The 16397-nt window shown below is 44.8% G+C and overlaps 1 protein-coding gene across 1 annotated transcript in view; it reads left to right on the top strand.

Moving 5' to 3' along the window:
* Positions 1-1329: 1329 nt before the first annotated feature.
* Positions 1330-16397, top strand: part of GALNT11 (polypeptide N-acetylgalactosaminyltransferase 11) — a 54414-nt gene continuing 39346 nt past the window's right edge. Inside the window, exon 1 of the mRNA XM_052638895.1 lies at positions 1330-1502. The gene's annotated coding sequence lies outside the window, so the exon portion shown is untranslated. The remainder of the gene's footprint in view (positions 1503-16397) is intronic.

Here is a 16397-nt window from a genome sequence, read left to right on the forward strand (position 1 = left end):
TAATGGTAAAAAATTGGAGCTTCCCTGTAGCTCAGTTGGTAAAGAATCTGCCTGCAATGCATGAAACCTGGGTTCGATCACTGGGTTGGGAAGATCCCCTGGAGAAGGAAATGGCAAACTACTGCAGTATTCTTGCGTGGAGAATCCCACGGACAAAGGAGCCTGGCGTGGGCTACAGCCCATGGGCTCACAAGAGTCGTACATGACTTAACAACAAAACCACCACCTGTTGAAGTTAACGAAAACTTGAACTTCTGGAATGGTATGGTTGCATGTTAACTTGATGGGACAGGATGAACCCATCTGAAGTAAGAGCTAGAAACAGATCTGCTCCAGACCCATCAGAAGGACAAATATTTAAATACCATCAAGAGCTGAGGTCACTGGCAGGTCTCCCGCACTGCCTGTACCCTGGGACACTGATCTCAAACTTTTTATACATAAATCACCTGGAGATCTCGGTAAAATGCATATTTTAATTACTAAGTTGGTCTGGCGTGGGGCCTGTTGACTGAAAAAAAAAAAGCATAACCTACACGTTGAGTATTGCGGTTTATTCAGTGGACAAAACCAAGGACTTAAGCCTGGAATGCAGTCTCTCAGATAGCTCTGAGGGACTGCTCTGAGGAAGTAAGGGAGGAGCCAGGATAGATAAGAATTTCTGCAACAAAGGTCAGATAGTGGGAACTTAAAAGGTTAAAGAAAATCAGATATTGCAAGGAAAGGGATTTAGTGCTTTTCTATGCAGGGGAAGAGGCAAGGGTCTGGGCTGATTGAGATCATTCCTCTGATATGCAGCCTAGCCAAAACCAGAGCCAGAATCCTATTGCTTCCCATCGGCGGAGTGCACAGTTCGGGCGTGGCGAGGTGGCTGGGGGCTGCGGCAGGACTCACCGCAACGTGATGGCTTGAGGACTGCAACACCCCTGGGTCCCCGCTCTGTGGCTGGAGTCAGCGTTTTTAGTAAGCTCCCCGCCCGCCTCCCCATGTGCCTTGCTGGTGTGCTCTACTTTTCTGCTCTCGTCACCAGCTCCTGATATTTTAACCCAAGCTTCTGCCCAGCCTTGACATTTTTAACCCATCATAACATGTGTGGGGGACCGCACATCTTTTAATATGTTTAAGACACCTGTCCTTGATGAGCCCATGTATGCGAGAGCTAGGAACCCGCAGCCCGCAGAACTGACCCCGCCCAGCTCACCAGCAGGGGCGGGGCCGCGGCGCGCCCGCCGCGGGCGGTGACGTCAGCGCGGGGGCCGCGGCCCGCTGGTCACGTGGCGCTCGCGGGCGCGCGCTCCGGCCGAGGCTGCGGCGCGGGCGCGGGTTGAGCCCGGGGTTGGGGCGGGGGGCAGAGAAGCCCCTGTGTGCCCGGGGCTGCGTTTCCTGCCAGGCGGCTCCGCCCGCTGCGGCGGCGAATGCGGCTCGGAGCCGGGCCGCGGCGGGAGGGAGGATGTCCCAGCCCGAGTCCCGAGAGGCAGGGGTGCTGCGCTGACGGCGTCGGGGTGAGTAGCGGCGGCCCGGCGGCGTGTGAAGCCGCGCGGCCTCCGTCCGTGTCCTCAGCGCGAGCGGCCGCGGCCCCGGCTGCCCCGAGGGGACGAGCTCCGGGGGCTTCCTCCGCCTCGGCCGCCGCCTGCCTCCGCGGGGTCTGGGGCCGCAGACCCGGCGTGCGGCCGGGGGTGGCCTGAGGAGACGCCGGGCCCTGTGGGGGCGGCGGGCGGCGCGGGGAGCCACCCCCGGCCCCGCCGGCGCGTCTGAGGAAACGCGGTGCCCCCGAAACGACTGCGGGAAATTGCAAACGTCTAGACACCGGAGCGCCTCGAGGAGCGCACGCCCTGGGGCCCAGCCCTCGGTTTCCACAGTATTCGGGCAGTGTGCGACCGTTCCTTGAAGGATTTTTGAAGAAAAACAATTTTGCTTTCTTCATGGTTGGGTGGTGCCACTCAGGCTTTGACCGGGTCCTCGCAGGGCATTCGGTGGGTGAACATCTGAAGTTTGCCTTTTCTGTTTCTTTGAAGTGCACTTGTTGAAGAAATTGGCTTCCTTGCACAGTTGGCCAGGCTGTTAACATACGTGTGGTTTGAATACAGAAATATCGAGCCCCGACCCTCCTCCATCTCGGGTTGATTTCACCCTTTAAGGAATTTGAATACGCTCGTGATGGAAGAGCTTCGTGTATTTTTCTCATCGAAGATATTTCGTCCTGCGGGCCTTTTTACTCTGTGTTAGGAAAGCAATCGGTTGGTTGGTTTTCCAAATATAAGATGAAATTATAACTTTGAAATGCTTCTCACGCTGCCATGCACCAATAAAATACCAATAAAATATTGTGGTGGTCGTTTTGTCCCTCGAAATAACAAGCTAGACCTCCCCCGCCCCCCCGCCCCTGTAACTCCTTCCAGTTCTTTGCTATTACCTAGATAAATACCATATGTTAAGTTCTACTCTGCCTTGACAAAAAATCGAAACCAGAAAACCTCTCTACCCTCAGTATATATCAGCTGAGGTTTTCAAGTTAAACGTCATGAAATAGTCCACGCTTTTCCTGCCTTCTCTTGACAGTTCTGCGCTGTTCTTTGCAATTCGAGTTCTATCTTCACTTTTCTTTTTTAGTCTTTTATTGTGGTAAAGTACACATAACTTGAAGTTTATTGTTCTAACCGTTTTTAAAGTATACAACTCAGGTATTAAGTACATTCACAATATTGTGTCACCATAACCACTATTTCCAAAAGTTTTTTACTCTAAACACAAAGTCCAGTAACTCCCCTCTTCCCCTCCCCCAGTCCCTTCTGCCTCTGAATTTGTTTGTTCTAGGTGCCTCACAGAATTGAAATCATACAATAGTTGCCCTTTTCAGCTTATTTCTCGACAGTTTTCAAGGTTCATCCACGCTGTAGTGTATCTCAGACTTCGTTCCTTTGTATGGCTGGATACATACATACATATGGCCGAGCGGCTGTATAACAATTTGTTTATCCATTGATGGACACTAGGTTGCTGCCATTTTTTGCCTACTGTGAATAACGCTGCTGTGAACATGTGTTTACAGGTGTCTGTATGAGTCTCTGTTTTTGATTCTTTGGGATATACATACCTTGGCGTGGAATTGCTAGGTCATATGGTAAATCTGTGTGTTTTTTGACTTGTTTTTGTTTTATTTTTAAAGAACTCTTCCCCTCCATTTAAAAAGTTTCATTAAATTTGTTACAATATTGTTCTCTGTTTGGGGTTTTTGGCCATGAGGCATGTGGAACCTTAGTTCCACAGGGATTGGAGCCGCACACCCTGCGTTTGGAAGTGCTCCTCACAGACTTAACTGAGTGTTGCTTTTCGTCCTCCTTTCTCCCGCAGGGTCCTATATCTGGTCAAGCTGACAAGTGCAGGCAGTGCCGCCTCTGATTCTCCTTGCCACTCACTTTCACAGCTCTATTGCAAACCGTGCCTCTTTTTGGAATTTTTCTTTTCTAACTGGCTCCCTGGTTCTAGATTTTATTTCCCTCTGTCCCAAATCATTTTATACATTGCTCCTAGGATTTTCTTCCTAAGGTACCTTTGCTTAAAAACCCTAGTTAGCTTCATTTTGCTTGTAGAATGAGTTAATTCTCACCCTCAGGGTCATAGCCCCAGCCTGTCCTCATAGAATTAGTCATTTCCACTAACCTTAACCAGATGTGTGTATTCCTTGTAACCAACAGACCTACTTACTATTCTGTTTGAAAAATGGAAAACAAATACATGTTGCAGTTTGTTTAAGACTTCAGCTTTCTGCTTGAGATATTTTAGCTTTTGGGCCATTGAAGTCTTAATCTTTAAAGTCAAATCTTAAGTTCTGTAAGGCATTTCCTTTAAGTTTTTTTTTTTAATATACAAATTTAATTTGTCCTTTCTGCTTGTTTCTATATACTGTGTTTTATATCTGTATTGTAGCATTTTTTGGAGTTTGCTTTAGGAAATGCCTAGTTTTTCACCCGATTTATTATTTCTTTAGGATTTTTATTCTTAGAGAAAGTATGATTATTGGCCATAAGGGTATAAAGGTTTTTAAGGGCTTTCCTGGTGGCTCAGACGGTGAAAATTCTGCCTGCAGTGTAGGAGACCGAAAGTTGGATCTCTGGGTGGGGAAAACCTGGAGAAGATGGAATGGCAACACACTCCAGTATTCTTGCCTGGAGAATTACATGGACAGAGGAATCTGGAGGGCCCATGGGGTCACAAAGAATCGGGCACCACTGAGCAACTAACACTAACTTTTCAAGAGTTGGAAAATAGTATCTTATTTTTATTTGCATGTCTGTAGTAATTATTGAGACTGAAGACTTTTTCATATGTGTTTCCCTGTTCATCCAAGTTGTTTCATTCATCAGTATAGCTGATCCTTGAACAATACAGATTTGAACTGTATGCACAGGTCCGTTAATTTGCAGACTTTTTTTCAACAGTAAATACTACGGTACAGCAAAATCTGCAACTGGTTGAACCCTGAAGTACAGAGGTACTGAAGATATGGAGGGCCTACCGTATAAGTGGATTTTCCAACTGCCTGGGAGGCTGGCATTTCTACCTGCCTTCTTGTTCAAGGGTTCGAAAAATGTTACATGTAGAGTCCCAGCCCCAGTGTTACAGAATAGAGTTTCTCAAACTTGGCACTGTGGACATTTTGAGCCAGATAATTTTTCGTTGTTTGGGGCTGTTCTGTGTATTGTAGGGGATTTAGCAACATCCCTGGCCTCTCCCTACCAGGTGTTAGCAGGGTCCCTGGTCATGGCAACCAAAAGCGTTTCCAGACATTACCAAAAGACTCCGGTGGTGCTGAGTTTCCCCAGACATTGCCTAATATCTTGGGCTCTGGCTGAGACCCACTGGAGTGTAGAGAGTGGACTTGGAGCCAGGAGCCCAACTTCAGTGGGGCAGTTCACCCTTCTGCTACTCTGTGTCTGTACATCACCTGCAACAGGCATTTCCATGTGGACATTCTGTTTCTGCAGGCTGGTTTGTAAAGTTGGTCTCCAGTGAATCTTCCTGGAGGAAGCAGAAGTGAGGAGAAGACAGTTAATAGATACGAATACACAACCCATAAGGATAGACTACTAGAATCTGTGTCCTGTGATTCCATGGACAAGAATTATTTGAGGACTTAATCATGTAAGCACATTATAACCCCTGGAAACCAACTTACATACAGAGTCAAAGGAGCATTTGGTTGTTGGGTAAGATATATATATATATATATATCAATACACACATATATATGTATAAAGACATATAAAAGTTTTACTTTGCAAAATTTCAGACATTAAGAAAAGTGATTGTACATAAGTTATTAATGATCAGTTTTTTAAATGTTATCTTTGTCATTATGGACTCATGGATAGTTATCTTTACTTTGAGCTATAATGCAGTACCACTTTATTTTGTGGCTTGAATTGTTTTAGGTATGGCCTTTGTAAGCTCTTACATTTCGTTCCATCAGTTCCTTTAACATATCCCCATCATTCTGGGATTTCTTTTTTCCTGCTTTTTTTGTGTGTCATTTTCTTACTTTATGGCACTACAAGGTACTTGAGGCTTATCTTACATATTTCCTTTCCCAGTCCAAGAGTCAGTCATTTCTTCAAGGAGCTTTGGTTCATTTTATTGGAAAATTCTGTTAGAAACCAAGATTTGGGCACTAGGTATGCTTCTTGTCATGGGGGTGTTATTCTTCTAGACCTTCTCAGCTGATAAGCAGGAGAATACATGTGTACATATATGGACTGTTCATAGGGTTCTCAAGGCAAGAATACTGAAGTGATTTGCCATTCCCTTCTCCAGTGGGCCACATTTTGTCAGAACTCTCCATCATGACCCGTGCATCTTGGGTGGCTCTACACAGCATGGCTCACAGTTTCATTGAGTTAGACAAGGCTGTGGTCAGTGTGATCAGATTGGTTAGTTTTCTGGGACTGTGGTTTTTAGTCTGTCTGCCCTCTGATGGAGAAGGATAAGAGGCTTATGGAAGCCTCCTGGTGGGAGAGACTGACTGAGGGGGACTGGGTCTTGTTCTGATGGGCGGGGCCGTGCTCAGTAAATCTTTACTCCAATTTTCTGTTGATGGGTGGAGCTGTGTTCCCTACCTGCTATTTACCTGGGGTCAGACTATGGTGGACAAGAGTTTGGGTGGACTCCAGGAGTTGGTGATGGACAGGGAGGTCTGGCGTGCTATGATTCATCGGTCTCAAAGAGTCGGACACAACTGAGCGGCTGAACTGAAACTGGTGGAGGTGATGAAGATCATGGCGACCTCCTCCAAAAGGTCCCATGATGCACTGCTGCACTCACTGCCCCCAACCCTGCAGCAGGCCACTGCTGACCCACGCCTCCACCGGAGACTCCTGGACACTCCCAGGCAAGTCTGGGTCAGTCTTTTGTGGGTACACTGCTCTTTCTCCTGGGTCCTGGTGCACAAGGTTCTGTTGTGCCCTCCAGGAGTCTGTTTCCCAGTCCCGTGTAAGTTCTGGCAGCTCTGTGGTGGGGTTAATGGCGACCTCCTCCAAGAGGGCTTATGCCACACCCAGGTCTATCCTAAAGGAAATCTGTCTGGAATATTCATTGGAAGGACTGATGTTCAAGTTGAAACTAAAACTTTGGCCACCTAATGCGAAGAACTGACTCATTTGAAAAGACCCTGATGCTGGGAAAGATTAAAGGCAGGAGGAGAAGGGGATGACGGAGGATGAGATGGTTGGATGGCATCACTGACTCAATGGCCATGAGTTTGAGTAAACTCTGGGAGTTGGTGATGGACAGGGAGGCCTGGCGTGCCTTTAATCCCTAATTATCCAATGAAATCTGCTCTGTCTGAAGTTAATGTGGTTACTTTAGCTTTCTTTTGGTTACTGTTGGCATGGTATATAGCTTTCCATCCTTTTACTTTTTGTTGTTTTTGTTAGTTACTAAGTCCTGACTTTTTGCGGCCCCATGGACTGCAGCACACCAGGCTTCCCTGTCCTTCACTATCTCCCGGAGCTTGCTCAAACTCATGTCCATTGAGTCAGTGATGCCATCCAACCATCTCATCCTTTGTTGCCCCCTTCTCCTGCCTTCAGTCTTTCCCAGCATCAGGGTCTTTTCCAGTGAGTCAGCTCTTCGAATCAGGTGGCCAAAATATTGGAGCATCAGTCCTTTCAATGAATATTCAGGGTTGATTTCCTTTAGGATTGACTGGTTTGATCTCCTTGCTGTCCAAGGGACTGTCCAGAGTCTTCTCTAACACCACAGTTCTAAAGCATCAATTCTTCGTCTCTCAGCCCTCTTTATGGTCCAACTCTCACATCCATACATGACTACTGGAAAAACCATATTTCTGAGGGACCATTATTGTGCCTACCACATAGCATGTCATTATATTTCTTAAAAAATTTTTTTGGTGATTGCCCTAGAGTTTACAATATACATTTTAAACTAACCCCTGAATCTTGCCTTAAAGTAATGTAATTCTGGTGTCTCAGTGGTGAAGAATCTTCCTGCCAACACAGGAGACGTGGTTTTGATTCCTGGGTTGAGAAGATCCCCTGGAGGAGGAAATGGCCACACGCTCCAGTATTCATGCCTGGAAAATCCAGTGGACAGAGGAGCCTGGTGGGCTACAGTCCACGGGTTCATAAAAGAGTCAGACACGAGTTAGCAACTAAACAACAATAATAATATTGCTTGGTGTGTGTATAGGTTTCTCCCACCCAGCCCTGTGGCCTTGCTGCCATTCACTTACCAGTGTGCTGTGATCACCCAGTTGCTGTGTGGTTGTTCAGTCCTTCAGTCGTGCCCGACTGTTTTTGCAACCCCCATGGACTGTAGCCTACCAGTCTCCTCTGTCCTTGGGATTTCCCAGGCAAGAATACTGGAGTGAGCTGCCATTTCCTCCTCCAGGGGATCTTCCTGACCCAGGAATTGAACCCATGTCTCCTGCATTGCAGGCAGATTCTTTACTGCTGAGCCAGTGGGAATGTCCTTGTTCTGTTACTTTGTTCTGCCCTTGTTCTGCTTGTCTTTTAGGTCAGATAAGAATAAGAAAAGTAAAGGATTTTATTTTCAGTATATTTATCCCTTCTCTGATGCTCTTATTTTCTTTATGTAGATCCAGGTTTCTGACCTGTATCATTTGTCTTCTGCTTGAAGATTTTTTTTTCCATTTTTTGGCAGGACAGGGCTGCTTGTGATGAGTTTGTCAGTTTTTTTTTTAATGATAAAGCCTTTATTTCTCCTTCATTTTGAATAATAATATCAATGAATGTAGAATTCTGAGGTGGTAATGGGGTTTCATACTTTAAATATTTTACTCTGCTCTTGCTTGCATGATGAGAAGTCCACTGTAATTCTCTTTCCTCTGTAGATAAAATGTTCTTCCCTCCCTGTAGCTTCTTTCAAGATTTTGTGTTTGTCCTTCGATTGTCTGAATATGATATACCTAAATGAGGTGGTTTTTTTTTAGGGTACTTAATGTGTTTGGTTGTACTCTCAGCTTCCTAGGGTCTGTTGTTAATTTTGGAAAGTTCTTGGCTATTATTATTTCAAATATTTTTTCTGCTTCCTTTTTTCCTTCTGATATTCCAGTAATGTGTATGTGTTATACTTTCTGAAATTGCCGCACAGTTTTTGGATATTGTTTATTTCGTTCTTTTTTTCTCTTTGCATTTAAGTTTGCAGAGTGTCTGTTGACCTGTGTTCCAGCTCACTGCTGCTTTCCCTGGCTGTGTGGAGTCTCTGATGCGCCCACGGAAGGCGTTCCTCATAGCTTTTGCAGTGCTGTTGGTGTTTAGCGTTTCCTTTTGATTCTTTCTCACTGTTTCCATCATCCTCCTATTCTTGCATGTTGTCTTTTTCCATTAGAGCCCTTAACATATTAATGACAGATATTTTAAATTCCTTGGCTGCCAGTCCCCAAATCTGTGTCATCCAATTCTGGTTCTAATGATTGCTTTGTTTCGGTGTCTGTTTGCTCTTTTATTCAGCTTTGCATTTTGCTGTTGTTTTTGAAAGGCTGTTGTCTTGTATCAGGTAATGGGAACTAATAGAGGTTTGGCAGTGTTTAGCGTTTGCAGTAGTTACAGGTTCCAGAGGCTTCGGATTCTTCTAGTGCCCTGTTCGTGTAAGCACTGTTCCCCAGAGAGAGTCTGTGTCAGCTCTGAGTGCTAAGTCACTTTAATCATGTCCTACTTTTGCAACGCCATGGACTGTATCCCACTAGGCTCCTCTGTCTATTGGATTCTCCAGGCAAGAATACTGGAGTGGGTTGCCTTGCCCCACCTCCAGGGGATCTGCCTGACCCAGGGATCAAACCCGTGCCTCTTAACATCTACCTGCATTGGCAGAGTGCCCCCTGGGAAACCTGCATCAGCTGCAGCACACTAGCATTCTGTTTGGGGCCCTGCTGGTGTTACGGTGAAGTGTGAGCAAGGGTAAGAATTCTGTAATCTTCCCATCAAATCTCAGCCTGTGTCTGTGACCTTCACAGGTGTTCTCTGTTACTGTAGCTTTGCTCCTCCCTGCCACCGACTCCCGCCCCTAGCTGCAGTTTCCAGTTTGTTTTATAGAAGCCTTCACCTTTGTTGGTTACTTCTTCCCGTGGTGGCTCAGATGGTTAAGAATCTGCCTGCAGTGCAGGAGACCTAGGATTGATCCCTGGGTCAGGAAGATCCCCTGTTAAAGGAAGATCCCCTGTTAAAGGGAATCCCCTCGTGTTCTTGCCTGGAGAATCCCATGGACAAAGGAGCCTAGTGGGCTACAGTCCATGGGGTCACAAAGAACTGGACAGGACTGAATAGCAAGGAGAGATAAGAAAGCCTTCCTCAGAGATCATTGCAAAGAAATAGAGAATACAACAGAGAATAAAACAGAATGGGAAAGACTAGAGATCTCTTCAAGAAAATTAGAGATACCAAGGGAACATTTCATGCAAAGATGGGCTCGATAAAGGACAGAAATGGTCTGGACCTAACAGAAGCAGAAGATATTAAGAAGAGCTGGCGAGAATACACAGAACTATACAAAAAAGATCTTCACCACCCAGATAACCACGATGGTGTGATCACACATCTAGAGCCGGACATCCTGGAATGTGAAGTCAAGTGGGCCTTAGAAAGCATCACTACAAAAAGCTAGTGGAGGTGATGGAATTCCAGTTGAGTTATTTTAAATCCTAAAAGATGATGCTGTGAAAGTGCTGCACTCAGTATGCCAGCAAATTTGGAAAACTCAGCAGTGGCCACAGGACTGGAAAAGGTCAGTTTTCATTCCAATCCCAAAGAAAGGCAATGCCAAAGAATGCTCAAACTACTGCACAATTGCACTCGTCTCACATGCTAGTAAAGTATGCTGAAAATTCTCCAAGCCAGGCTTCAGCAATACGTGAACCGTGAACTTCCTGATGTTCAAGCTGGTTTTAGAAAAAGCGGAGGAACCAGAGATCAAATTGCCAGCATCCGCTGGATCATCGAAAAAGCAAGAGAGTTCCAGAAAAACATCTATTTCTGCTTTATTGACTATGCCAAAGCCTTTGACTGTGTGGATCACAATAAACTGTGGAAAATTCTGAAAGAGATGGGAATACCAGACCACCTGACCTGCCTCTTGAGACATCTGTATGCAGGTCAGGAAGCAACAGTTAGAACTGGACATGGAACAGACTGGTTCCAAATAGGAAAAGGAGTACGTCAAGGCTGTATATTGTCACCCTGCTTATTTAACTTCTATGCAGAGTACATCATGAGAAACGCTGGACTGGAAGCAACACAAGCTGGAATCAAGATTGCCGGGAGAAATATCAGTAACCTCAGATATGCAGATGACACCATCGTTATGGCAGAAAGTGAAGAGGAGCTAAAAAGCCTCTTGATGAAAGTGAAAGAGGAGAGTGAAAAAGTTGGCTTAAAGCTCAACATCCAGAAAACGGAGATCATGGCATCTGGTCCCATCACTTCATGGGAAATAGATGGGGAAACAGTGGAAACAGTGTCAGACTTTATTTTTTTGGGCTCCAAAATCACTGCAGATGGTGACTGCAGCCATGAAATTAAAAGACACTTCCTCCTTGGAAGAAAAGTTATGACCAACCTAGATAGTATATTCAAGAGCAGAGACATTACTTTGCCGACTAAGGTCCGTCTAGTCAAGGCTCTGGTTTTTCTTGTGGTCATGTATGGATGTGAGAGTTGGACTGTGAAGAAAGCTGAGCACTGAAGAATTGATGCTTTTGCACTGTGGTGTTGGAGAAGACTCTTGAGAGTCCTTTGGACTGCAAGGAGATCCAACCAGTCCATTCTGAAGGAGATCAGCCCTGGGTGTTCTTTGGAAGGAATGATGCTAAAGCTGAAACTCCAGTACTTTGGCCACGTCGTGCGAAGAGTTGACTCATTGGAAAAGACTCTGATGCTGGGAGGGGTTGGGGGCAGGAGGAGAAGGGGACCACAGAGGATGAGATGGCTGGATGGCATCATGGACTCGATGGACGTGAGTCTGAGTGAACTCCGGGAGTTGGTGATGGACAGGGAGGCCTGGCGTGCTGTGATTCATGGGGTCACAGAGTCGGACAGGACTGAGCAACTGAACTGAACTGAATGACTAACACTTTCCCCCCTCAGGTTTGACTGGAGGGCTAGGAGGGGCTGGAGGAATGTCTTTCTTAATCTAGAGAAAGCTCTGGTGTCTTTTGTCCCTGGAGGATATGCCTGTGTTAGACTCTGGGCTAGTGTTTTGCAGTGATTATTCTTCTCCTTCCCTGCCTTAGTCTTGAGGGGATCAGTCTGGGGCCTGCACATACACTGTGGTGGGATTCCTGGAGGTAAAGCCCTCCGAGGTGCGGCCCCTCCCTGCTGCACACTGCATTCTCCTAGTCTCTCCCTTTCAGGCCAGTTTATGGTGCAGCTACTGCTCCAGGTAAGCAGATCTCAGCTGTGTGTCTCCAGGTTTTCAGCGGTAGTTTGTCCTGTAACCTTTGTTCTCTGACGGGTTCAAAAGTCATTGATTTTCGGTTTATTTTTGTACAGAGATGGCTTATAAGCCCTTTTTTTTCATATAGGAGCTGAAAGCATGCTTTTTAACTTAGATATTATGACTTGTTACCATCTTGATTGAACCAGATGCATAGGTTCAAGACTGCAGTGTTGGATCTGAGAGTTGCTTGTGTTGGCTGCATTTGATTCTTCATATTTACCTGCTAATTAACAGTTGTTTCAAGCTACATTGTCTTTGAGCTTTTGATTTCCTTGGAAAAGCTTGTCACTTTGAGTTTTTTTTTTGCTAGTTGGAAAAATATCTTGCAACTGTTCGGAAGAACTTCTTAAATAATTTTATTTAGTTGTTGGCTGCTGGGCCTTCACTGCTTTTGCTCTGGGTTTCTCCAGTAGTGGTGAGTAGGGGCTACCCTTGGTTGCGGTGCTCCATCTTCTCAGTGCAGGAGACTTGTTTGATCCTTGGGCTGGGAAGATCCCCTGGAGAAGGGAATGGCCACCCACTCCAGTATTCTTGCCTGGAGAATCCCATGGACAGAGGAGCCTGACGGGCTACAGTCCACGGGATCACAAGAGTTGGACAAGACTTAAGAGGCTAAACTACTACCACCATCTGGAAAGCCCCCTGAAGCAAATCCTGAGATACAAGTTCAGATCCACATGGTGAATAATCCAGGACACACCAGCTGGGGAATGAGGAAGTGAGGGCAGGAAAGCCAGGTAGTCAGGGATGTGTTGTGAAGCCAGTTGCCACTGTGGGCAGTGAGAACCGAGTCGTGCTGGGAACAGGGACCGGTGGAGAATGCGGGGGGCAGTCACTCTGGCTCTGAGGGGCTGCGGCTTCTAGCAGCCCGCTGTGGGGGCTGCCGCTTAGGAGGGCCCATTCCCCCAGAGTGTGGGCCCGCCCGCAGGTGGGCAGATGGACTCCAGAGGCTGGAGATGCGGCGCTGGCGCGTGGAAGTCAACCCCGTGCAGGATGGTGAGGCTCCAGAGGATGTGCAGGTGACGCTGTCCGCTGTATCGATTTCCTGCGGCCTAAGTCACAGGAGCAACTAGGACTGAAACTGGCTGTTGGCCACTTAGATTCATTTGCTTTCTAGACCTCCTGAGGTGGTAGAATGCATTCAGAAATGAGTTTCTGAAAAAAACCCAATATTCTGTCACAGTATGGTTTTCTCATGTCTATTTTTAGCAGTGCCTAGCCTGTTCCCTTTGAAATACAAAAGGCAACAGTTTAGAACATAACCCTGGCCTTGTGCTTCTGGTAATGGCACTCTGGGTAGCTTCATTCAAGACAGTTGATGCTTCTGAAAAGCCGGAGAATTTAAAAATAGTAAAGAATTACTGGGTTCCAATTTTAGGAGATGATAGAAATCCAGAGAGGTGAACGAACATCTTGTTTGGGAGGAGAGTTACTGATACCTTGACCCTTGTGGGAAATGTAAGTTTATGTTAAAAAAAGAAAATCACTGGATGACTTCTATTTTTTTTTTTTTTAAGGAATGGCAAATTGAGAATCACTGGTTTCCTATTTACCAGATGGTTACAAAGCAACGAAAGACATAAGGTCACTGGGATTCAAATCTAGTTTTTCCCCTTACTAGCTGTGTATCCTTAGAGCAAGTTACTTAATTTCTCTAAAACTAAGAGGGGAAAAGATAAGATTCATTGTTCTCTTCCTGTCTGTCTTACACCCTGGAATATTATCTGTTCTGTTTTTTGTTCATCTTTGCACACTTGACTAATGTACATTAACCACTCTGTCAGCGCTGTACACCACTAGAGACTCTTGACACGCTTGCAGAATAAAACTGTCAGTAGCCATAGTTTAGGGATTGTCAGCTCCACTAGTCTGTCTTTGGACCCTGGGGCAAAGCTGGCTGCAGAGACCGTGCTGACCATGGATGTGTGTATGCTTGTAGGTATTCTCTGTGTGGATATCTCGGAACACTTTTTTCTAACAACGATTCTTTTTTCTTTTTCATTCATTTCATCTTTATCTGATATACTTTTGACTTAATCTTCCTTCTTATGGGCAGAAAGGGAACAAGCAGCAATAGTTCTTGTGGTTCTGGGGGTTGTGTTTATGTACTGTTCATTTTATGCACCTCCATGAGAAGCTGCAATCTGGGGTGTACCCTGTGTGGTCTCATGGTTAGGACTTGGTGCTTTCACTGTTGTGGCCTGGGTTCAGTCTTTGGTCTGGGAAGTGATCCCACAAGCCATTTGATGCAGCCAAAAAAAAAAAAAGAGAAAGTTGCAATCTGGAGGCTGGTCAGCAGCTCAGCAGCTTTTGGAGTTTTGAATTTGAATTGCTTTAGCTGGGGGACGAGCCCTGACACTTAGAACCACACTTATTTTCTCTCTCTTTCCTCTTCATAATCTGCTTGGCTTCTGACTACATTTGAGTTTAAATCCCTGTGCTGACATGATATGAGCTGTTTCTGCTGGGACTGAAGAAAAGACCAAATGTCAGCTGCAGTTAGGGCATTTCTTGAGGATGCCTGGCAATCTTGACCAGATCCATGGCGTCAGAAATGAGGTAGAGTATGACCATTGTAATAAAGAAGCTTTAGCATGTATAATAGAATACAGAGTTAGAAAGACCTTGAGAGTAATGAATGATTCCATGAAGTAGATGTTGGCTGTGCAGGCCCTTTTGAGCCTGTGGTCACTGTCTTCTTCCTGTCTTCCGTAGGTCTTAACCTAGGGAGAGCTGCTCCTTACTGGAGCATTTGATGGGAGAGAGTATTAAAGAACAATGGTTAGCCTCATTAGCTTCTATCAGCCCTTATTCATTGACAAAGCAGGTGTCCTAAACTTGGTAATTTTAAGTAATTTGTCATATTTTCTATCCTTTTGGTTTTCTTTAGTGTTTAAATTTGCTTTTCTCTCCATCCAATCAACATTACCATGTGGTTTTCCTCTGCATTTGAGATATCATATATAGACACTTACATGGGTTTCTGCTCCTTGATTTTCTTATAGAGAGGACATTCATAAATATCAAAAGGTCAAAGGATTATTCCCATAGAGCTCGTGATGTCTGGCATTTGCTCTGAACCTTTCCTAGTTCAATAATCGCCTTAATTGTAATTATGAAATACATTTCTTTCTAGCCTTCAGAGTAGACAAGCAATGGGAAAGAACAGTGTATTTTTGTGTTGTCATCACTTGGTGATTTTACAGGGGATGTAGGAAAGGCACTGTTATAAGTCAGTACTGACTCTAGCTGAGGCAAAATATGACTCTCTCTCATGGAAAAAGCTACAAAATGTTTACTGTTTGACCCTTTGGAATATATACTGATGAGAAAACAGCTGGAAACTACTGAAAGGTAAATACTTAACATTTAGAGATAAACGTTATGATAATTATTTGGTGCTGAAAGAAACTTTGAGGGCTGTCCTGCTTGATTAAACAGAATTGCGTCATTGGTCTCATAGTTAAAAAACAAAGATGGCTATTGAAAGAGGCATGTTAATTTCAGACTACATAATGATTTATAGAGAAAACGTAATTTTTCAAATCATGGCTTTTAGAATATTTGTTCAGTGTCCAAATTTTATTGTCAAATTTTTGACAAATTAATGGATTTAAAATATTTCTTCCTTTAAGGATGCTAAAATCTCTTTGCTTCTGAAGTTAAAAGGCCATATATTTCATTTGAAGCCTTAAAATATTTAATCCTCTCCAAATTGGTTCTTGTTTTTAAATTAGGAAGTTTTTTCCTAAGAAAATTTTTACCGTTATTATTAAAGAAATACATACTCTTCATATTTCTTTTTAAATGAAGAAAAGTAGATAGAGTATTATCCATAGTGCTACTAACTTGAATCTATTACATCTATTTTTCATTAATTACAAATAGCAATATAATGTTTTGTGGCTAGAGTAGGAAGATTAAAAATAACCAGTAGAATTTGCAGCAAAACATTGATAGACTTCAGGGTTTTTAAAATTTTTAACTTCTTGTTCATCTACATTTTGATGAGAAAGACAACTTTTGGGGAAAACAACTTTGTTTTTCTGAGTTGCTGTCTGGGCCTTTTACATGATAATAACTCCTGGTCAGGATGCTCGCACTTTGCCACTTTGCTTTTCCCAGGGCATCGTTTAAAATAGCTGCTTAGCATTAAGCAGGCAGAAAGTCACAACCACCCCAGTCAGTCAGAGGCGCTTGCTACCCTGCCCTCTCTCCTGCTGATGTCCTCAGACAGAGAAATGCCCCTCCCGCCACCCCGCCGCCGATTCTGGGATCCATAAGTAATAATACGTCTCATATGTCAACTTAAAAAAAAAGCACAATGCAAGAATCGCGAGTTAAGTTTCATCTGGGGCAAAATGAGGACTGCAGCCTGGGAGACAGCACCTCCGAGAGCTCTGAGACACTGTGCCAGAGAGGCAGCGGGG

Source organism: Budorcas taxicolor, chromosome 4 (genome assembly GCF_023091745.1).
Source record: "Budorcas taxicolor isolate Tak-1 chromosome 4, Takin1.1, whole genome shotgun sequence".
Classification (NCBI taxonomy): Eukaryota; Metazoa; Chordata; class Mammalia; order Artiodactyla; family Bovidae; genus Budorcas; species Budorcas taxicolor.